The sequence below is a fragment of the Pan troglodytes genome, chromosome 4, assembly GCF_028858775.2.
Source record: "Pan troglodytes isolate AG18354 chromosome 4, NHGRI_mPanTro3-v2.0_pri, whole genome shotgun sequence".
Classification (NCBI taxonomy): Eukaryota; Metazoa; Chordata; class Mammalia; order Primates; family Hominidae; genus Pan; species Pan troglodytes.
Genome location: NC_072402.2, coordinates 164411780 through 164434564, shown reverse-complemented (window position 1 = coordinate 164434564; position 22785 = coordinate 164411780). Strand labels below are relative to the sequence as shown.

The window sequence follows — 22785 nt, the reverse complement described above, 5'->3', positions numbered from 1 at the left end:
TTCATCAATTTGTTAAGAGTGAGGAGATACTGGCCAGGCGCGGTGGTTCACGCCTGTAATCCCAGCACTTTGGGAGGCTGAGGTGGGCGGATCACCTGAGGTCAGGAGTTCAAGACCAGCCTGGTCAACATGGTGAAACCCCATCTCTACTAAAAATACAAAAATTAGCCAGGCGTGGTGGCACTAGCCTGTAATTCCAGCTCCTCGGGAGGCTGAGGCAGGAGAATTGCTTGAGCCTGGGAGGCAGAGGTTGCAGTGAGCCAAGATCATGCCACTGCACTCTAGCCTGGCCGACAGAGGAAGACTCTGTCTCACTGAAAAAAAAAAAAAAAAAAAAAAAAAAGAAAAAAAAAAAGAAAGAAAAGAAATAAAAAAAAGCAGATACTTTCCATAACCAACTATTTTTTAATTACACAAACACAAGTCCGGCTAGGGCAAGGCGTGATGGCTGATGCCTGTAATCCCAGGTAGGAGGCCGAGGTGGGAGGACTGCTTGAGCCTAGGATTTCAATACCGGCCTCGGCAACACGGCAAGATCCTGTGTCTACAAAAAATTTTTTTAAATTAGCCAGGTGTGGTGGTGTGCACATGTGGTCCCAGCTACCCAGGAGGCTGAGGCAGGAGGATCCCTTGAGCCCAGGAGGTTGAGGCTGCAGTGAGCCAAGATCATGCCACTGCACTCTAGCCTGGATGACAGAGCTGTCTCAAAAAAGAAAAAAGAAAAATCAGGTCAGGAATTCTGCAGTTTTCTCACCTGGATCTCCTGCTTGAGTGAACTCGCTTGTTTGAATTTGGCTACTCCTAAGAGCTTGTTAATCCAACGTGATTTGCACATTGCTTCAGATTTGCAAGGTACTAATATCAGTGTTTTGACTGTCATGTTGAGCCAGAGGAAAATGTTTGTCTGGGGTCACATGAGATGATAAGGCTGACTTTGCTGCAAAAATACAGGGCTTATGATGGGTTCAGGACTTCATGATTCAAGAGCGTTGTTTATCTTGACTGAGGGCATTTTTCTCTGGCAACTGCCGGAGGAGACCAAAACATGTTAGGATCTAACTTTCTTTGCTGCTCAAGTAATTATTTTGTATATGCATTTTCCCTTGTGTGTGAAAACATGGTATGGTATTTCAAATATGTTTTTATTACACAATAACCCTGAACTTATCATTTTAATGCACTGAATGTTCATTAAACATTTTTATTCACTAAAGATGAAAATATCAGGAAGAAAATAAAAATGTGGGTTTCGTTTATCTAAAAATAATTAGTTATTCCCCAATCCAAAAGGTCACTTTGCAATTTACTAGGGAATATCACTTATAAGTCAGTTCCACGCCATGATATTTCTCAATATATTTTTAATGAAGCTCTTATAAATTGTGGCTTTTTTTCCTTTCCTTTTTCCTTCTTTTCTCCAAGAATCACTCTGCCTCTTTTCTCCCTTGTTACACTTAGAAACAGCTAGTGAAGTTAATTATGTTCAGTGCATGGCACTTTATCACCATTGAGCTGTCTGTGGCCCTCTTTTGTTTTTATTTATTTTTGTTTATCTGTTTTATTTCACCCATTTTATCTGCATTTTCCAATACCATTCTGCTCCCTACCCTTAAAAGGCAACGCTTCTAACAGGTTCATGTATCTTTTGTTTGGTGTAGAGTTGGCAGATTAAATACAGGACTCAGTTAAACTTGAATTTCAGAGAAACTATGAATAATGTTTTAGTGTAAGTATGTATCAAATACTGTATGGACTGTGCTTATAATAATACTTAGCACATACTTATACAAAAAGTTATTCATTGTTACTCTGAAACTCACATATAACTCAGCATCCTGCATTTTTATTTTTTAAGCTCAGCAACCATAGTCTAATATAATCTGTATAATGTTATTTTTGTCTACATATATCTGAATGTATTTAAACAAGTAATGGATAATGTTATGTCTCTCACTTTTATATTTAGACCAACGTTTGTAATCCATCTATCTGTCTGTGTGTCACCCAGTCAATACTACTGTTCTATGTACTGTTCTATGAGGTTTTTGTTGTTGTTGTTGTTTTTGAGACAGGGTCACACTCTGTCACCCAGGCTGGAGTGCAGGCTTGAGACCCCCTGGGCTCAAGCAGTCCTCCTACCTCAGCCCCCCAGGTAGCTAGGACTACAGGCATGTGCCACCATGCCCAGATAATTTTTGTATATTTTTGCAGAGATGGAATCTCACCATGCTGCCCAGGCAGTTTTTGAATTCCTGAGCTCAAATGACCCCCCTCAGCCTCCCAAAGTACTGCGATTATAGGCATGAGCCGCAATGCCTGGCCTTTTTTATGGGTTCTTTAATGCCTTCGTTGTGCTTCATGGATTAAATCCACCACTGGACACCTGTCTGATGCTCAGAGATAGATACTTGGATTGGAATAGATACTTAATTTCCAATATTGTGATGAGTATGCTTCTAAACATGCCTCATTATTTGGTTGGGAAAATCTTCAGAGCATAAACTCAGCACTGCAATTGCTTGGTGAAAGTATATGTTTGCATTCACACACACACATACAGTATATACATGATGAATATTTATACATATATGCTGCATACTGAATATATATATATACATGTATGCTATATACCGAACATTTATACACTGAATTTGAATAAGAACTGCCCATTGCTCTTCAGAGGAGTGGTAACAATCTCCACCCCACTACCATTTGAAATTTCCAACATTGTAATTTTTTGTTAATTTATTAGAAATAAATTCCACTTGTGGAAACTGTTATCCTTTCCCAGCTTTCCTTAGAGCTGCAGTCTTTTTGTTGATTTGTAGGAATGTCTTAATGATTCCAGATATCAGTCCCTTGTCAGGTGTATACATTTCAAAGATCTTCTCTCATTTTATTAACTTTATTCATGGTGCTGTTTTTTGAACAGATTCTTGATTTTGATGTGATCAACTTCATTCCTTTTTAGGTTTTTATGATTTTTGTGTTTGGGGTTTGGATTAAGAAACCTTTTTCTGCTACTAGATTATAAAGATACTATTCTCCAATATCGTCTTTTATTAACCTCTAGCTTTTACCTTCCACACTCGGTCTTTAATTCATCTATTAATAGAAATTCTCTTGGCATATGCTGCCATGGAGGCAGATTCCCAACAGAATCAACTAAATCATCTACTCCTTTTCATTGATTTATGATTATTTGAAATATGTATATTGTATATCAAGTGTCTATCTCTGAATTCTCCTCTTCTATTAGTTTATTTATACATTCTTGGTCCAGTAACACAATGATTTGGCTTTGAAGCATGTCTGACATCTGAGACAGCAAGCTCTTTTTCTTTATTCTTCTTTTTCATTATTGATTTAGCTATGTAATGCCTTTTTACTTTTTCCTTTTAAATGTAGAAAAATTCAACAAGTTTCTCAAAATATCCAATGAGAACTTTAACTGGGATTGCACTGAGTTAGCTAATTTGAGAATAATTGACATTGTATAATTTTCTATCATCCAAAAGCATGCTGTATCACTCATTTACTTCTCATTATCTTCTTTGTTCTTTATTATAATTTTAAAATGTTTTCCATGGGTGGTATGAGTAGCCTTGCTTAGAGTAATGCCTAGATACTTTCTATTTCTTATTTCTATTGTGAATGGAATCTAAATGTATTAGTCAATTTTCACAAAGAAATACCTGAGACTGGGTAATTTATAAAGGAAAGAGGTTCAGTTCCATATGGCTGGGGAGGCCACGGGAAACTTACAATCATGGCAGAATAGAAAGAGGCACATCTTACATGGTGGCAGGCGACAGAGAAGCAAAGGGGGAAGAGCTTCTTATAAAACATCAGATCTCATAAGAACTCACTATCATGAGAACAGCATGGGGAAACCGCCCCCATGATCCAATCACCTCTGACATGGTCTCTCCCTCTACATGTGAGGATTATGGGAACTGCAATTCAAGATGAGATTTGGGTGGGGACCCAGCCACACCGTATCACTAAGTTATTTTATTTTCTACTAAGTCATTGTTGGTGATAAAATGCCCACTCTTTTTTAATCTAGAAAATTTGCTGAATGTTCTTATTCATTTTAATAGTTTGTCTGTTGATTGATAATATACACTACAAATAATAAGAGCCTCTGTTCTGAAACCTTAATTTCCTAGTTATTTTTCTTTCCTTACAGCACTATTCAGATCTTCCAATACCATGTTAGAGTAGACAATGGGTGTGTTTCTCTTGTTTCCAGTTTTAAAAAGAAATCAACTAGAGCTTTTTTATTAAGTAAACTATTTGTTGTTTTAATATATAATCTTTAACAGAATAAGAAAGTTTCCTTGCAGTCCTTGTTTTCTGAGTTTCTTATTAAATCATTTATAGGTGTTGAACCCTCTCAAATGATTTTTCTGCCTCAATTAGGAAATTTTTTTTTTTTTTTTTTTGAAATGGTGTCTCACTCTGTCTCCCAGGCTGGAGTGCAGTCATGTGATCTCGGCTCACTGCAACCTCTGCCTCCCGAGTTCAAGCAATTCTTCTGCCTCAGCCTCCAGAGTAGCTGGGATTACAGGTGCCCACGACCATGCCTGGTTAATTTTTGCATTTTTAGTAGAGAGAGGGTTTCACCATGTTGGCCAGGCTGGTTTTGAACTCCTGGCCTCGGTGATCCACCCCCCCCTTAGCCTCCCAAAATGCTGGAATTACAGGCATGAGCCACCGCGCCAGGCCCAGAAAATCATTTTTTCCTTAATTTTAATAATGAGATAGCAACTGTTTAAACAAATAGATCCACTGTGATGTCATCAGTGTCCCAAGAGCTGCAGCTGTGCTGTGGGTATCCAGGAGGGAGCAGGTGATGCAAATGGGATTTGATTTGGTAAAGCTGCAGAGTGGAGAGGCATTTGGACTGAGCCCTTCCAGAAGGGGAGGCATGAGAAAGTTATTTACTCATCTCCACAGCTTAATATAAAGTGGATAGAATCATAGCAGTCTTCCCTTGCATCTTCCTGTGGTTAGCAAAAGAAAGACTATGTAGCAGAGTGGACAAGAGTGTGGGCTTTGAACTGAGAAGAACCTAGATTTGAACCCCAGTCCCACCACTGAAAAGCTGTGTGTCTTGGCAAGTAATTTAACACTTCTAGGTTTCAATTTGTCCACAAATGAAGTAAAATGGGGTTGTTGTGATAAATAAATGAAAGGATATAATGCATGTAAAGTGATTGGCACAGTGTCTGGCACATAGTAGGAATGTGATACAGGGCGGTGCACATAGCAGCATCAAAAGCATTCATTCTCTTCAGTCCATGCATCTGTCATGTGTGGTCCTCAGAACAGCAGCATCAGCACCTCCTAGGAACTTGTTAGAAATACAGGTTCCACTGGGTGGGGTGGCTTACGCCTGTAATACCAGCACTTTGGGATGCTGAGGCGGGCAGATCACAAGGTCAGGAGATCGAGACCATCCTGGCTAACACGGTGAAACCCCGTCTCTACTAAAAATACAAAAAAATTAGCTGAGCATGGTGGCGGGTGCCTGTAGTCCCAGCTACTCGGGGGGGCTGAGGCAGGAGAATGGCGTGAGCCCAGGAGACGAAGCTTGCAGTGAGCCGAGATCGCACCACTGCACTCCAGCCTGGGCAACAGTGTGAGACTCTGAAGAAAAAAAGAGAGAAAGAGAGAGAGAGAAAGGAAGGAAAGAAAGAAAGGAAAGAAAGAAAGAAAGAGAGAGAGAGAAAGAAAGGGAAGGAAGGAAGGAAAGAAAGAGAGAGAGGGAAGGAAGGAAGGAAAGAGAGAGAGAGGGAAGGAAGGAAGGAAAGAGAGAGAGAAAGAAAGAAAGGGAAAGGAAAGGAAAGGAAGGAAGGAAGGAAAGAAGGAAAGAAGGAAAGAAAGAAAGAAAGAAAGGAAGAAAAAAAAAAGAAAGAAAGAAAGAAAAAGAGAGAGAGAGAAAAAAATACAGATTCCACAGTTCTATTCCGTGATTCTACTGAATCAGCATCTCTGGGGAGGGGAGCCAACTAATTTAATTTTAATAAGCTCTCCAATAAGATTCTAAAGCTACGTTTGAGAAACACGGATTAAGCCGTGTTAGTCTTTCTTCTTATAGGAGCAATCTGAGGTTGAACTATTCTTGCAGTTTGTAATAACAATTCATTAATGTTTTAGATACTCGATCAGATTCAGTTGGCTAGATTTTCTTCAGGTGGGTATCTACGTTCATAAGTAAAAGCATATATGTAATTTAAATTTCTTCTGTACTTTCTCCTGGTATTGCAAACAACATCACATTTAGCCACATAAACTCAGTTGGACAACTTTTGCCCATTTTTTTTTAATTGGGGATAGAAAAATACCTTAAAATAAAAATTAACTTTCTTGAAAGTTGCCTAGAACTTGCCTGTAGAGCCATATGGGTCTGATGTTTTCTGGAAAGAGGAATCTTTTATTGCCATTTCAAATTTTAAATATGCTATTTCCTGGTTCATTCCACTTTCCATCAATTCTGGTATTTTAGATATTTCTGAGAATTTACACATTTAAAATATAAATTTATGTTTTAAATATAATAGGTGAGAAGAGTTTATAATAATCTAACTTATTAAAAAAATATGTTTTTTCTGTAGTTCTCTTCTTTATTGTGTTCTTAGATTGTCTACAAAATGTCCCTACCTCCTTCCTTCATTCTTTCACCCCTCTTCTCTCACTCCCCTCCAGTCCTCTTCGGCTCCCCCCACCAACCACTTTTGGCATGACTGAAATCTTTTTAAAAGGTCAAATTTTGTTTTCACTCATCTTTATTATGTCATATGCATAGAGGTAGTATCATCTTGCACAAATATTCTTAAACAAGCCTAAAACATCTTTTTTTTTTTTATCTTGAGACGGAGTGTCAGGCCTCTGAGCCCAAGCTAAGCCATCATATCCCCTGTGACCTGCACGTACACATCCAGATGGCAGGTTCCTGCCTTAACTGATGACATTCCACCACAAAAGAAGTGAAAATGGCCTGTTCCTGCCTTAAATGATGACATTACCTTGTGAAATTCCTTCTCCTGGCTCATCCTGGCTCAAAAGCTCCCCCACTGAGCACCTTGTGACCCCCATCCCTGCCTGCCAGAGAACAACCCCCCTCTTTCCTTTACCTACCCACATCTTATAAAACGGCCCCACCTCTATCTCCCTTTGCTGACTCTCTTTTCAGACTCAGCCCACCTGCACCCAGGTGAAATAAACAGCCTTATTGCTCACACAAAGCCTGTTTGGTGGTCTCTTCATATGGACGCGAGTGAAATTTGGTGCCGTGACTCAGATCGGGGGACCTCCCTTGGGAGATCAATCCCCTGTCCTCCTGCTCTTTGCTCCATGAGAAAGATCCACCTACGACCTCAGGTCCTCAGACCGACCAGCCCAAGGAACATCTCACCAATTTTAAATCTGGTAAGCAGCATTTTTTTACTCTCTTCTCCAACCTCTCACTCTCCCTCAACCTCTTTCTCCTTTCAATCTTGGCACCACACTTCAATCTCTCCCTTCTCTTAATTTCAGTTCCTTTCCTCTTCTCGTAGAGACAGGAGACGCATTTTATCCGTGGACCCAAAACTCCAGCACCAGTCACGGACACGGGAAGACAGTCTTCCTTTGGTGTTTAATCACGCGGGGATGCCTGCCTGATTATTTACCCACATTTCAAAGGTGTCTGACCACTCGGGGACGCCTGCCTTGGTCCTTCCCCCTTAGCAGCAAGTACCGCTTTTCTGGGAGGCAAGAACCCCCCTGACTCCTTCTCTCCATGTCTCTACCCCTTCTCCGCTTTTCTGGGGGGCAAGAACCCCCCCAACCCCTTTTCTCCATGTCTCTACTCCTTCTCCACTTTCCTGGGGGGCAAGTACCCCCACCCCATCTCTCCATGTCTCTACTCTCTCTTTTCTCTGGGCTTGCCTCCTTCACTATGGGCAGCCTTCCACCCTCCATTCCTCCTTGTACTCCCTTAGCCTGTGTTCTCAAGAACTTAAAACCTCTTCAACTCATAGCTGACCTAAACCTAAACGCCTTATTTTCTTCTACAATGCCGCTTGACCCCAATACAAACTTGACAGTGGTTCCAAATAGCCAGAAAACAGCACTTTTGATTTTTCCATCCTACAGATCTAGATAATTCTTATCATAAAATAGGTAGACGGTCTGAGGTGCCTGGTGTCCAGGCATTCTTTTACACATCGTTCCCTCCCTAGTCTCTGTTCCCAATGTGACTCGTCCCAAATCCTCCTTCTTTCCCTCCCACCTGTCCTCTCAGTCCCAACCCCAAGCGTCACTGAGTCTTTCTAATCTTCCTTTTCTACAGACCCATCTGACTTCTCCCCCCGACCCCAGGTTGCTCCTCGCCAGGCCGAGCCAGGTCCCAATTCTTCCTCAGCCTCTGCTCCCCCACCCTATAATCCTTTTATCACCTCCCCTCCTCACACCTGGGCCAGCTTACAGTTTCATTCCGTGACTAGCCCTCCCCAACCCGCCCAGCAATTTCCTCTTAAAAAGGTGGCTGGAGCTAAAGGTATACTCAAGGTTAATACTCCTTTTTCTTTATCCGACCTCTCCCAAAATCAGTTAGCATTTAGGCTCTTTTTCATCAAATATGAAAAACCCAGCCCAGTTCATGGCTCATTTGGCAGCAACCTTGAGATGCTTTACAGCCCTAGACCCTAAAAGGTCAAAAGGCCGTCTTATGCTCAATATACATTTTATTACCCAATCTGCTCCTGACATGAAATAAAACTCCAAAAATTAAATTCCGGCCCTCAAACCCCACAACAGGACTTAATTAACCTTGCCTTCAAGGTGTACAATAATAGAGGCAGCCAAGTAGCAATGTATTTCTGAGTTGCAATTCCTTGCCTCCACTGTAAGACAAACCCCAGCCACATCTCCAGCACACAAGAACTCCAAACGCCTGAACCGCAGCTGCCAGGGGTTCCTCCAGAACCTCCTCCCCCAGGAGCTTGCTACACATGCCGGAAATCTGGCCACTGGGCCAAGGAATGCCCACAGCCTGGGATTCCTCCTAAGCCATGTCCCATCTGTGTGGGACCCCAATGAAAATCGGACTGTTCAACTCACCTGGCAGCCACTTCCAGAGCCCCTGGAACTCTGGCCCAAGGCTCTCTGACTGATTCCTTCCCAGATCGTCTCTGCTTAGCAGCTGAAGAGTGACACTGCCTGATTGCCTCGGAAGCCTACAGGACCATCACAGATGCTCTGAGTAACTCTTACAGTGGAGGGTAAGTCCGTCCCCTTCTTAATCAATACGGAGGCTACCCACTCCACATTACCTTCTTTTCAAGGGCCTGTTTCCATTGCCTCCATAACTGTTGTGGGTATTGATGGCCAGGCTTCTAAACCTCTTAAAACTCCCCCACTCTAGTGCCAACTTAGACAACATTCTTTTAAGCACTCTTTTTTAGTTATCCCCACCTGCCCAGTTCCCTTATTAGGCCAAGACATTTCAACTAAATTATCTGCTTCCCTGACTGTTCCTGGACTACAGCCACACCTCATTGCCGCCCTTTTCCCCAGTTCAGAGCCTCCTTCACATACTCCTCTCGTATCCCGCCACCTTAACCCACAAGTATAGGATACCTCTACTCCCTCCTTGGTGACTGATCATGCACACCTTACCATCCCATTGAAACCTAATCACCCTTACCCCATTCAATGCCAATATCCCATCCCACAGCACGCTTTAAAAGGATTAAAACCTGTTATCACTCTCCTGTCACAGCATGGCCTTTTAAAGCCTATAAACTCTCCTTACAATTCCCCCATTTTACCTGTCCTAAAACCAGACAAGGCTTACAGGTTGGTTCAGGATCTGAGCCTTATCAACCAGATTGTTTTGCCTATCCAACCCGTGCTGCCAAACCCATATACTCTCCTATCCTCAATACCCCTCTCCACAACCCATTATTTTGTTCTGGATCTCTAACATGCTTTCTTTACTATTCCTTTGCACCCTTCATCCCAGCCTCTCTCTGCTTTCACTTGGACTGACCCTGACACCCATCAGGCTCAGCAAATTACCTGGGCTGTACTGCCGCAAGCCTTCACAGACAGCCCCCATTACTTCAGTCAAGCCCAAATTTCTTCCTCATCTGTTACCTATCTTGACATAATTCTCATAAAAACACACGTGCTCTCCCTGCCAATCGTGTCTGACTGATCTCTCAAACCCCGCCTTCTACAAAACAACAACTCCTTTCCTTCCTAGGCATGGTTGGATACTTTTGACTTTAGATACCTGGTTTTGCCATCCTAACAAAACCATTATATAAACTCACAAAAGGAAATCTAGCTGACCCCATAGATTCTAAATCCTTTCCCCACTCCTCTTTCCATTCCTTGAAGACAGCTTTAGAGACTGCCCCCACCCTAGTTCTCCCTGATTCAGCCGAAGTGCAGGGCTGTGCAGTCGGAATTCTTACACAAGAACTGGGACCGTGCCCTGTAGTCTTGTTATCCAAACAACTTGCCCTTACTGTTTTGCCTAGCCCTCAAGTCTGCATGCAGCGGCTGCCGCTGCCCTAATACTTTCAGAGGCCCTTAAAATCACAAACTATGCTCAACTCACTCTCTACAGTTCTCATAACTTCCAAAATCTATTTTCTTCCTCACACCTGAACTGCACCCCAAAAACTTGGATAAAGCCCAAAAACTTACCAACCAAGCAAGTAATTACGCTGAACCCCCTTGGGCACTGTCTAATTGAATGTCCTGGGTCCTCCCAATTCTTAATCCTTTTTTTTCCTTCTCTTAATCTGTTTTTCTCCTCTTATTCCCTTTAGTTTTTCAATTCATACAAAACCATATCCAGGCCATCACCAATAATTCTATATGACAAATGTTTCTTCTAACAACCCCACAATATCACCCCTCACCACAAAATCTTCCTTCAGCTTAATCTCTCCCACTCTAGGTTCCCATGTCGCCCTTAATCCCGCTCCAAGCAGCCCTGAGGAACATCGCCCATTATCTGTCCATGCCACCCCCAAAAAAAATTTTCGCTGCCCCAATGCTTTACCACTATTTCGTTTTTTCTTATTAATATAAGAAGACAGGAATGTCAGGCCTCTGAGCCCAAGCTAAGCCATCATATCCCCTGTGACCTGCACGTACACATCCAGATGGCAGGTTCCTGCCTTAACTGATGACATTCCACCACAAAAGAAGTGAAAATGGCCTGTTCCTGCCTTAACTGATGACATTATCTTGTGAAAGTCCTTCTCCTGGCTCATCCTGGCTCAAAAGCTCCCCCAGTGAGCACCTTGTGACCCCCACCCCTGCCCGCCAGAGAACAACCCCCCTCTTTCCTTTACCTACCCACATCTTATAAAACGGCCCCACCCCATCTCCCTTTGCTGACTCTCTTTTCAGACTCAGCCCGCCTGCACCCAGGTGAAATAAACAGCCTTGTTGCTCACACACAGCCTGTTTGGTGGTCTCTTCACACAGACGCGAGTGAAACTGAGTCTCGCTCTGTCACCAGGTGGGAGTGCAGTGGTGAGATATTGGCTCACTGCAACCTCTGCCTACCAGGTTCAAGCGATTCTCCTGCCTCAGCCTCCCCAGTAGCTGGGACGACAGGCGCCTGCCACCACGCTTGTTTTTTTGGTAGAGACAGGGTTTCACCATGTTGGCCAGGATGGTCTCCATCTCTTGACCTCCTGATCCACCCGCCTTGGCTTCCCAAAGTGCTGGGATTACAGGCTTGAGCCACCACGCCCAGCCCATCCTCTTTTTTGTCTCAGTCAGGTTAGGTTCTTTAGTGGCTGCTCCCCTATGACACCAGTGCTCAGGACAAATTGTATAGTATTATCTGGTAAATGTTAAGAAGAAATGGACATCTCATAAAGCCAAGAATCTACAAGATAAAAGAAAAGGAGAGGATTCAGTGAGGGATTCAGTAAGGGATTCAGTGCTGCCCCACCCTCTGGTCATCCCACAGAGAGGAATAGCAGGGACAAGACCCCACAGGGTGAGTCTAGTTTTCAGGGGCAGCACTGAATCCCTTATTGAGCTTTTTTACAGGGAAAACATGGCTGCCAATTTATCGATGAAAATAGATACCAATTCTGTGGATGCCAGGCATTTTGGATACAGATAATGACTCTTTACACAAATTGTCTGTAATTACATCTCTTCTAATTTTCAGGGTGGGGCCATGTGCCCCATGGGAATCTGAGTTCAGATGCAGTTTCTTCTCCTGGGAGAAAAGATGAATGAGAGGCTGATTCTAGCTGGCTCCTAGGTAACCCGGAGGAAAATCTCGAACAAATCTACTCATTACACCAGTACTTTTTTCTTCGAATTATACTTTGTTAAATATTAAGAGTACTATCCGATCTTAGTTTTGGTTCCTATTTACTTGGTCAATATTTTTCATCCTTTATTTTTAATATTTCTGAATCTTTTTGTATTAAGCTTATCCTTATGCAAAAATCATTGTTTTGGATCATTTTTCTTGTTGTTAAAAATGCAGTCTGAGACTTTGCTGTATTTCTCATTTGTAATTATTTTAATTACTATGACATTTCAGCTGTTTTATTTGACTTTTTACATATTCTACACGTTTTTGCCATCTTCTCCTTTGTTACTTTCCCCTATGTAAACAAGTCTTGTTCTTCAGATATAAAAATTACATATCATACATTCGTATTCATGATTTCTGCCTTTAACTTAAGACCACATCTAAAGTCTATTTAGTCTTATTAATTTCCCACATTTATCAGTATCTATGTTCTCCTTTATTGTCTATATTTTAGATCTTAATTGTTATAAATATATTTTATCTTTTTCTTTTGATGTACTCAAGCATTTGTTAAAACCGTAAATTGAACCAAATTGTTTCATTTCTCTCATTTCCATATCACTTATCAAATTCTCCTGAACTATTTTTTCTTCTGAGTACCTTTTTAAAGCATATTTCTAGTATGTGCCTCCATATGAGAAAAGTTCTAGGCCCTATATGTCTAAGAATATTGTGTATTATGTCCTTTTTTTTTTTTTTTAATTTGAGAGGGAGTCTCACTCTGTTGTCCAGGCTGGAGTGCAGTGGCACAATCTCGGCTCAGTGCAACCCCTGCCCCTGGGTTCAAGTGATTCTCCTGCCTCAGCCTCCCCAGTAGCTGGGACTAGAGGTGTGTGCCACCACGCGAGCCTAATTTTTGTATTTTTTTTTTTAGTAGAGATGGGATTTTACCATGTTGGCCAGGCTGGTTTCAAAATCCTGACCTAAGGTGATCTACTCACCTCAGCCTCCCAAAACGCTGGGATTATAGGCATGAGCCACCGTGCCCAGCCTGTCCTCACATTTGAATGATGATTGGCTAGATGTATCAGGTTTTTTTTTCCCCTTTAGAGAAACTTAACTTCTTCAACTTCTTGCTTCCAAATTTGCTGTTAAAAAGGCCAATGCCAGTCTAATTTTTATTATTTTGTAGGTGATTTGTTTTTTCTGAAAGTTTATTTACCCTTAACATTCACTATAGTATCACGTTAGCCTTATTTCTTCCAATTTGAGCCTCTTCAATCTGACATCTTTCAACATTTTTTTAACTCTAGAAAACATATCTTAATTATTTCTTCAGATATTTCCTGTTTTCTTTTTTCTTCCACTTTCTAGGATTTCTATTCTCAGATATTGGTATTTTTATTTTCCAAAATTTCCAGCTACTGAATCCTTTATATCTTCCACCTTTATTTTGTTCTTGCTGCCTTCTGCAATAGTTCATTCATCTAATCTTCTACTTTTAATCTCTACATATTCTAATATTTGTTCTAACTACTGAGTTATTTCTGACATTTTTCATTCTTGTACCATTTGGCTCTTTTTATGATTTTTTGTTCATTCTTTACATTGCAAACATCTTCCTTTACTTGTAAATACATTTATTATGCTTATTTTATTTTTTTTCTTATTTTAAATTCTTTTTTGTATCTTCCAATTATTCTACATCAGATGATATACATTTCACCTTTGTGGCCTTTGTTTGCTAATAACTGTCCTCCTCAAATGTCTTGCTATTTTAGCCTGTGAATTCACATCATGGGGAACCTGCTACTCTGTCTGGAGTCTGTAACAGGAGGGCTGAAAGCTGTGGTTGGTGTGCTTCCAGAAGAATATAGAAATATCGAAGGGGAAAAGCCCTTGGGCACAGAGCTCCGAAAACAATAAAAAGACGGCTAAATGCTCCTATTCATTTCTAATCAACCAAGCTCCTCCTCTGATCATTGTTTCACCCTTAACCTTGTGCTGCAGCAGCACTGAGAGGAGACAGGGCTCCTCATCTTCCATTGCTGGTGGCTGGAGGGTGGAGAAGTGAATGGCTGGGTGTGTCTGCCTAGCCTGCAGGTTCTGTGTCCACTCATACCAACATGGCTCTCGCATAGCCCTGATCTTATCTCTGCTCCTTTCCAGAATTGGAGGCCTAGGGTATTGCATCCAACTTCTGAGGAGAAAAGGGCAGGAGCAAAGCTAAAGGGCATCTTACAACCTATGCCCTCATGGCTTCTACCTGAACCTCTGTGCTATATGTTACACATCACCAATTCAAAACTCACTAACTGGCAAAACAGACCTTAGACTCTTCGTGGATCCTCTGGCTTTTCATTTTTCATTCCTCAAATCCATGCTTTCCTCTAGATTTTATAGTTTTCTTAGGGTTGACTTTGGAGGAGGAACCAATACACCCAGGCCAGTCTGACACCTCAACGAGAACCTATTATTATTATTATTATTATTTGAGACAGAGTCTTGCTCTGTCGCCAGGCTGGAGTGCAGTGGCACGATCTCGGCTCACTGCAACCTCCGACTCCCTGGTTCAAGCGATTCTCCTGCCTCAGCCTCCTGAGTAGCTAGGATTACAGGCACGCGCCACTATGCCCAGCTAATTTTTGTATTTTTAGTAGAGATGGGGTTTCACCATGTTGGCCAGGATGGTCTCGATCTCCTGACCTCGTGATCCGCCCGCCTCGGGCTCCCAAAGTGCTGGGATTACAGGCATGAGCCACTGCGCCCGGCCAAGAACCCCTTATTTAGTGGCATTCTGCCTACAATTCACGTCTCTGTCAATTTCAGCCTCTTCTCCAGGTCATATAAAACTTGTGGAGTAAATATTTTCCATGTCTTTTATTAAATGCTCTTAGTTTGTTCTCTCATTTATTTTTCCAACAAATATTTTCAAGTATTAAGACACGCTGGCACTCTGATTAGTGCCAGGGACACAAAGATGGATTAAAGCACAGCACAGACCTTGAAGCATTTAGCTAACCAGTGTTAAAGGACTTCAGGGGAACACACAATAAAATTCCTTTGAAACTACCACATATTTGAATTATGGTGATGATTAGAATGTATTCTCTCCCATCCCACATAACTCAAAAAGATTATTTTTAATGAGCTATTATTTCATTTCCCAGGCTTTATTTCTCATTGTTTAATTCTTTTAAAATAGCATTGCACATTATTGAGGGGAGGGTTAGTTCATCTGCTGATTGCTGTACCTTCTGGGATCCCTTCTGTTCCCTAAGGCTGAGGCAAAACCCGAATTTACTAATGAACTGCCAAAAATTTCATCTCACAAATTCCTACTCATATGCCATTACTGTAGAGGCTTTGTAGTTATTACAGTGATGAGTTTATAGCCTGGAAACTAGGACAGTGCCGTTACAACTAATTCATTACCTACACTTTACACATTTTAAAGAGGAAAAAAGGGTGTGTGTGTGTGAGAGAGAGAAAGAGTGAGAGTGAGATAGAGTTGTATGTGTTTTCTCATTTAACATTGGACTCCACTGTACAAGGCAATAAAGGATTAATAAAGTTATTTCATCCTAGGCACTGTGAAAGTGCTGAAGATATAGCTATTGTGGCAACTTTGTAATGGAGCAACTTAGCTGCTCTGAACTACATTTCCCAGAATTCCATTTTCTAGATATTCCTGGTTAGGGTGGGCTACCACAGACATGTCTTGTGGGAGATGTTGTGGGGTGGAAGTGGAGCAACAGACATTTTGTAACTCACAAACATTGTTAAGAATCTGCTAACTTACCGCATTGACGTGAGTTAGCAGGTGGGCCTGGGCTCCACCTTCCCCTGGATCTTCCTTAAACTTCTTTGACTCAGAAACCAAAAATGTGGGTCCAGCTCCATGAAAAAGCACCCTGGTTTCTGCAGGACATCCACACCATGAAAGTCAGAGGAAACAAGAACTGACATGGGCTTCAGGTCATACGTGTGGAGTTTTAGCTCATGCCATGGGCCCTGGCCTCCTTTTCACCTCTACCATTTGACAGCCATCTTTTCTTCCTTGCCTGCCTGCCTGTGGGCTTTAAGTTCCAGTATCAGACATGAAGAAAGAGCCCTACAGAGACTTCTTCACCAGCTCCCACATGACACGATGTCAAATGCCTATAGTAAAACCCTTAGTATCACATGTAAGTATTGTCTAAGTGGTTCCGCTTCTCTGATTGAACCCTGACTGACAGAGCTGTCAACAAAAAATAAATTCTAATTTCTATCCTCATTGAGTTTATGATTTAGACGGGGAGGAATATATTTTCAAAATATTACATCACAGTTAATTCATTACAACTCTGAGATGTCCTGTGAACAAAAATTAAGAGTGACAGGAGAAGCCGGGCGCGATGGCTCAAGCCTGTAATCCCAGCACTTTGGGAGGCCAAGGCGGGTGGATCACGAGGTCAGGAGATCGAGACCATCCTGGCTACCACGGTGAAACCCCGTCTCTACTAAAAATACAAAAAAATTAGCCGGGCGTGGTGGCGGGCACCTGTAGTCCCAGCTACTCGGGGGGCTGAGGCAGGAGAATGGCGTGAACCCAGGAGGCGGACCTTGCAGTGAGCCGAGATCGTGCCACTGCACTCCAGCCTGGGTGACAGAGCGAGGCTCTGTCTCAAAAAAAAAAAAAAAAAGAGTGGCAGGAGAGCTTCTCATCAGGAGTCTTCTAGAGAGAGTTTGAGAAGGCTTATGGAGCAGAGAATGTGTTCCATTTTATCAAGATTCTCCTGGTTCCCATTTTACCTCTTTTGTAAATGCTCCTGGCTTCAATGTCCTCTTATTTCCAGAAATAGCAACTCTTGCAATGGAGAACTGCTCTTGGGCTATTGAAATGTGCTTTGTCTCCATGAGGAGAACCTGAAGCTTGGTCCATAAGATGTATCTGTCTCCAAAATTACCTGCTTTTGCAGTCCAAAAAAGAACCCCCAACTGTTTCTTTCTTAGTAGCTTTCCTTGCCCAGTGACTCTTATGGACAGAATTAAAGTGGATGATAATAAGCAGTTTTTTCACTTAGAATTTAACATTGAGACATTATTAGTTAAATATATGTTCAATGATTTAATAGAGGTCTAATCCATTTTAGGAGTGTTTATTCTATTCAACATTACCAAAACTAATCTGACCCTTCTCCAAAACTACATTGCCAGCCAAAAAAAAGAATAAAGCCAAAAACTGGTAACTTAGTAAGAAACACTTTGACACAGTGGCCAACCTTCCTGGTTCCTTAGCCTCTTGATTTCTCTCCAGTCTATTCCCTTCTTCATCTCTTTCTTTCAATCATCTTTATGACTTACCTAGTTGAGAACCATATCATCTCTTGTCTGGACTTCCAATTGTTACTAAACTTTTCCGCATACAGTCTTCCCACTTTCATTTCATCATTCACTGTGTCTCAGAAGAAACTTGCATGCCAGTGTGGCCATGGAATTATCCAGCTCAAAACACCTTAAAGGCTTCTAAGCATTGACCATCGAGTATTTCAATTTTAGTAAAGTGCTCCTGAAAAAAACCTGTTAAAACACAGATCTATGGTCATCTATAGAACTAGGTGATGAACAATCTCAACTTCTTAGCATGAAGATTAGGTTTAGTTCAAGCACTGTCCAGCTGTCCAGCTCTTCTCTCACATTCTCTTTCACTCTCAGAAAGCTTTAGCCATCTCCTGAGCATATTTTTTTAAATACAGCACCTTGCCCTTGCATATGCTGTTCCTGCTACTCAAAGTGCCCTGTCTTGCCTTGTCAGACTTCTATCGTCAGCTCACATTTTACTGTTGAAAGCTTTCTCAGATGCCCCGAGGCACAACCTTGGCTTTCTCTGGGCTTCTACTGTACCTTTAAAACAATACTCTTGCCATGGGATATCTTTGTGTGCATGTCTGTTTTCCAAATAGTAGCCTGTAAATGCTTGGGAGCAAGAAACTGTCTTTTTAATTTTTTAAAATTCTCTAACATGTCAGAGATGGTTAAAATATATTTGATGAATGAAGAAAATTAATTACATGTTTATTGCTCCCTGAGGAGCTCAAAGCATCCTGGAAACTGGACTTGTCTGTTGCAAGGTATGTAACACGTAGAAAATTATCGCTCTATTGTCCCAAGAGACTTAGCTTTAGTCTCAATGTCTGATGACCCACTCAACAAAGCAAAAACCTTTCAGTTAACCAGAACTTCCTTTCTTGGAATGGGATTGAGGGATCTGCCATTGTTCCCAAAGCATTTACTTCAGGGATCTCACCTGCTCTGCACTCCCAATCCTCAAGCATCTAATTGAATTATTTCTTTCAGAGAGAATTTCTGGAAAATACAATATTATCCATCTCATTGTACCTGTGGTGATATCTTAGTGTCCCTTATAGAGTTGTGCTCTGGAAAACCACCAATTAGCCTCCCCCTTATCTGACTCTGATTCCAATAATGCCCTCAACTTTCAAAAGTAGATTCTCCCTGAAAACACACTCCCACCAAAAATACCCTACGATGTGTTCAAGAACTGTGAGGAATCAGGCAAAACCTACGATATTTCTAGTGAGTCTTCTAGCATAGCAAATCACACTGTGTAAATCTTTCAATCATATCTTATTCTGTAGCAATAATTCAGACCAGATGGTGGTTAACTGTAACGGGTAGAACTAGGGCAGAAGACATGAATTTCCTTTTGTCTTTAGGTCATCTCTGTTTCTCAGGCTGTAGACTTTGGACCACCTGCATCTAAATCGACAAGCATGTTTATTAAAATACACTTCCCTAGGCACCACCAGTGAGATACCGTTTCTGCAATCCTAGAGATTGGCTTCAAGAATCTCAGCTTTATTTATTTATTTATTATTTTACTTTGAGAGCAGAACTAGTGCCCATGTCAAAATGCAAATTGGACAAACATTTTATTTGGTGCCCTCTCACCTCTCTCTGGGCAGTCATTGCTACAGTCCTCCCTACAGAATTATCTGCCCACAGGTGCCCACTGATATCTGATACCTACACTGTGGCATCCTACCAGAGCCATATAATGGTGTGCATGTCCAGCTCTTCCTAATTCTTCTGTAATGTGCACTCATTCACATTTCAACCACAGCTAGGACAAATCCACTTTGAATAACTGATTCAATAATTCACAGTAGATTGTAAATGGTAAAATGTTTAAATGGATTACATAATTGTTTCTAAATCTCTGATTGATAAAATTAGATGGGGTTGGGAGCCAACTGTCAGAAAACATACAAGAGAATAGCTCTGTGATAACAAAGAAAACAGCCTAAATCTGATGAGAGAAGGAGCCAACATAATTCTGTGTGCTTCTTTCTCTTACTGCCATTTAAAATTCACTGTTCTTTTGAAGTCATTTCTAAAACTACTCTATATTCAAGATGTAAATTAACAGCAAGCTTTCTATTAAAAGACTTATAATTATGTCAGTTTCCAAGATAGTTCCATATGTATAAATATATATTATATATTAGAAAACATATTTATTTCAAATGCTTAAGGGGCGAAAATGAAGTCATTGCTTTCATTAAAATAATATGTGTGTTATCTTGCTGATGATGTTGCCATCTAAGTAACATTACAATATAAGAATTCTGGTAAAAGATTTTACAATAAGAATTTCAGGTGTTAGCTGGAAAAAAATTCCTCCAACTTTCTTCTCAGTCTAATATGAGGCCCATTTTTATTACAAAATAGTCATTTACATTTATTAGGTGCATAAAAATGACACTAAGTACCCAGAAACTTCCCAGTACAGAGAAAAAAAATGTATTTTCAAAAATTAAGGAGTTAATGTGGTGTTGAGTGTCTTCAGTTATTTCATTTATTTCAGACTGTGTTTATGAGGGTAAATATAATGGAGCACTTGACAATTATCCAGAAAATTTGAGCATTATAGTTAGAAAAAAATCTGATTAATTGATATGGAAGTTTCTTTTTCCCTACAAGTTACTTTGAATAATCCGTGTAATTGCATTATCTCTTTACTTCTTTTGGTTTTTTAGACAGACAATTCCTTAAGGGTGAGACCCATTTCCATATTTCTTTTTTATTAGTCTTGCATATCCTTGTTTGGGACTTTGGATCTTTCAAGGAACTAGCTGACAACACACTAGGATTAGGCAAAACATCAATAGGAAATGTCCTACGAAATCAAGATGTTTCCACATGTTCACAAATATCTGAGTATTTCCATTTTAATGTTTTATTTTGGTACTAATTCTCTAAGCAAGGATTTGTCAATTTATGAATTAAGATCTTAGTTACAAGTCTAACATGAACATAATCCACTTCCTAGTTTAAGTGTTCATGTTTTCACAGCAATTCTCTTTATGTAAAAATTTTGGCTAGGCTGGGCGCGGTGGCTCATGCCTGTAATCCCAGCACTTTGGGAGGCCTAGGCAGGTGGATCACAAGGTCAGGCATTCGAGACTGGCCTGGCCAACATAGTGAAACCCCATCTCTACTAAAAATACAAAAAGTTAGCCGGGTGTGGTGGTGGGCACCTGTAATCCCAGCTACTCAAGAGGCTGAGGCAGGAGAATCACTTGAACCTGGGAGGCAGAGGTTGCGGTGAGCTGAGATCGTGCCATTGCACTCCAGCCTGGGCAACAAGAGTGAAACTCTGTCACAAAAAAAAATAAATAAATAAAAAAAAATAAAAGGCTAAACATAGCCCTCCTTATATATAACTAAACAGCAAGCTCATTTGTATTTGTGTGTGTGTGTGTGTGTGTGTGTGTGTGTGCGCGCGTGCTTCCTCTAAGGAAAGAGTGGCTAAAATGAACATTCAGAAAAAAAGAAACAAATGATAACAAACATAAAAAGGAGAGTGCCATGGCCTTATTCTAATTAATGACTTTGACAATCATTACTTGCTGTCAAGGGGCATTAGTCAAGGTTCAGTCTTTAGCCCAGGCATTTACCACTCAATATCATACAGCCAAAGTGAAGAACTTTGCCATGTCAATTACCTATTACAAACAAACTATCAAGTCACTTTGAAATAGTTAAACAAATCTATGCATTGATATTTGCTGGCATCTTTATGCTACATTGAACCCACTTGAAGTTTATGCAGTATGAACTTCTCTGCAGATATTTCTGAGATCTTAAAATTGGGAAAGTCTCAAAGGAGATGAGGATTCTGATGTACTGCAGAAATGCTGGGTACTCCTATCAAAACAGTGAAAAACAGAGAAGCATACTGCCAGTGCCCCAAATTAAGGATGCTTTTTAAACCTTCCATTTCATTAAATTGCATGGCTGGATAGGAAAGTCATGCTAAAATATTGTGATTAACACAAAGGAAGTCTAACAGACAATGCTATTATAGGTGAAAGACTGCTAATTGCCATCTTCCCAATAACTTATTGATTTTAATCAAATCTTCCTAGAGCAGCATGCCAGCAGCAAATGGATAACTAGATAGAGGGAAAACACAACAATGGAAGGAGTAATATGGAAGAAATTATTCATGTTTGATTTGTATAAAATTGAACAAATATTCTTGATCAGCATTTATACAAATATAGATTCGTCGGGAAGGTGCTATCTAAATTGCTTCTCTCACAGTGTATTGAAATTACCATAACTGTTAGCATTTTTAATTATTTTGATCTGCTGAAAATAGATTAAACTGAATGGGAAATTGGCTTATTAAGGCTTATATATTTGAGTTAATATGAAATGCTCTCAGCCAGTGTGTCTCGAGAATCTGTCTAAAAGACCCTCACTATGTCTGGTTGACAATGAGACAGGGAGAAGTGGTGGATTTAATCCTCAGAAAGCAAAGTTTTGTTTTGAGGTAGAAGTGAAAAAAAAAAAAATCTTCTCACTCCCTTCATTTCATTAGCAAAACTTAACTACATCTGGTAATGGAAATATTTCATAAATGAGCAACTGGTCTGTTTGATAGATAGAACCAAGTTTTCCTAGGGAAAAAATCTTGCTAGACTAAACTTAACACTTAAAAAAAATGGAGAACCCTTGAAATCCATCTTGTATTACAAGAGCAGTTTCTCTGTGTGAGATTCAATATAGTGTGAAACATTGAAGAGCTCACACTTTGGTCATTCACCTATGATGAAAAAGAAGTACAATGTCGAGTTTCAATTGCAGTCTGTAGGCAGGCCCCATGGCATCCCACTGACTGTTTGTCTCTTGGGAATGTCTTACTCATCAAATTGTGACACTGGACCCAAAGGTAGATTTCAAATATGAGCATGACTACATTTTTTTAAAGAAAGTATTTAGTTTCCCTTGTAAATCAAATTAATAGCATAAAGATTTGAGTTCCAAAATTATCTTCTTCAACATCTACATATAATTAAGTGTTTTAATAGTGTGGAACAGGGTTTGTCAATATGAACACTATTGACATTTTGGGACTAGATAATTATTTGTTGAAGGGGTGGGGTCTGTCCTGTGCATTTTAGGATGTTTAGCAGCAC

At 40.6% G+C, this 22785-nt stretch overlaps 1 protein-coding gene and 1 long non-coding RNA gene across 11 annotated transcripts in view; one reads left to right on the top strand and one right to left on the bottom strand.

Moving 5' to 3' along the window:
• The window catches only part of TENM2 (teneurin transmembrane protein 2), a 3953434-nt gene that overhangs the window by 1501859 nt on the left and 2428790 nt on the right, over positions 1-22785 (bottom strand). The window lies entirely within an intron of this gene.
• On the top strand, positions 7345-14180 carry LOC107974966 (uncharacterized). The gene is made up of 4 exons (XR_001718140.3): positions 7345-7437; positions 9176-9272; positions 12200-12295; positions 14077-14180. It is a non-coding gene; the product is annotated as an uncharacterized LOC107974966 (long non-coding RNA).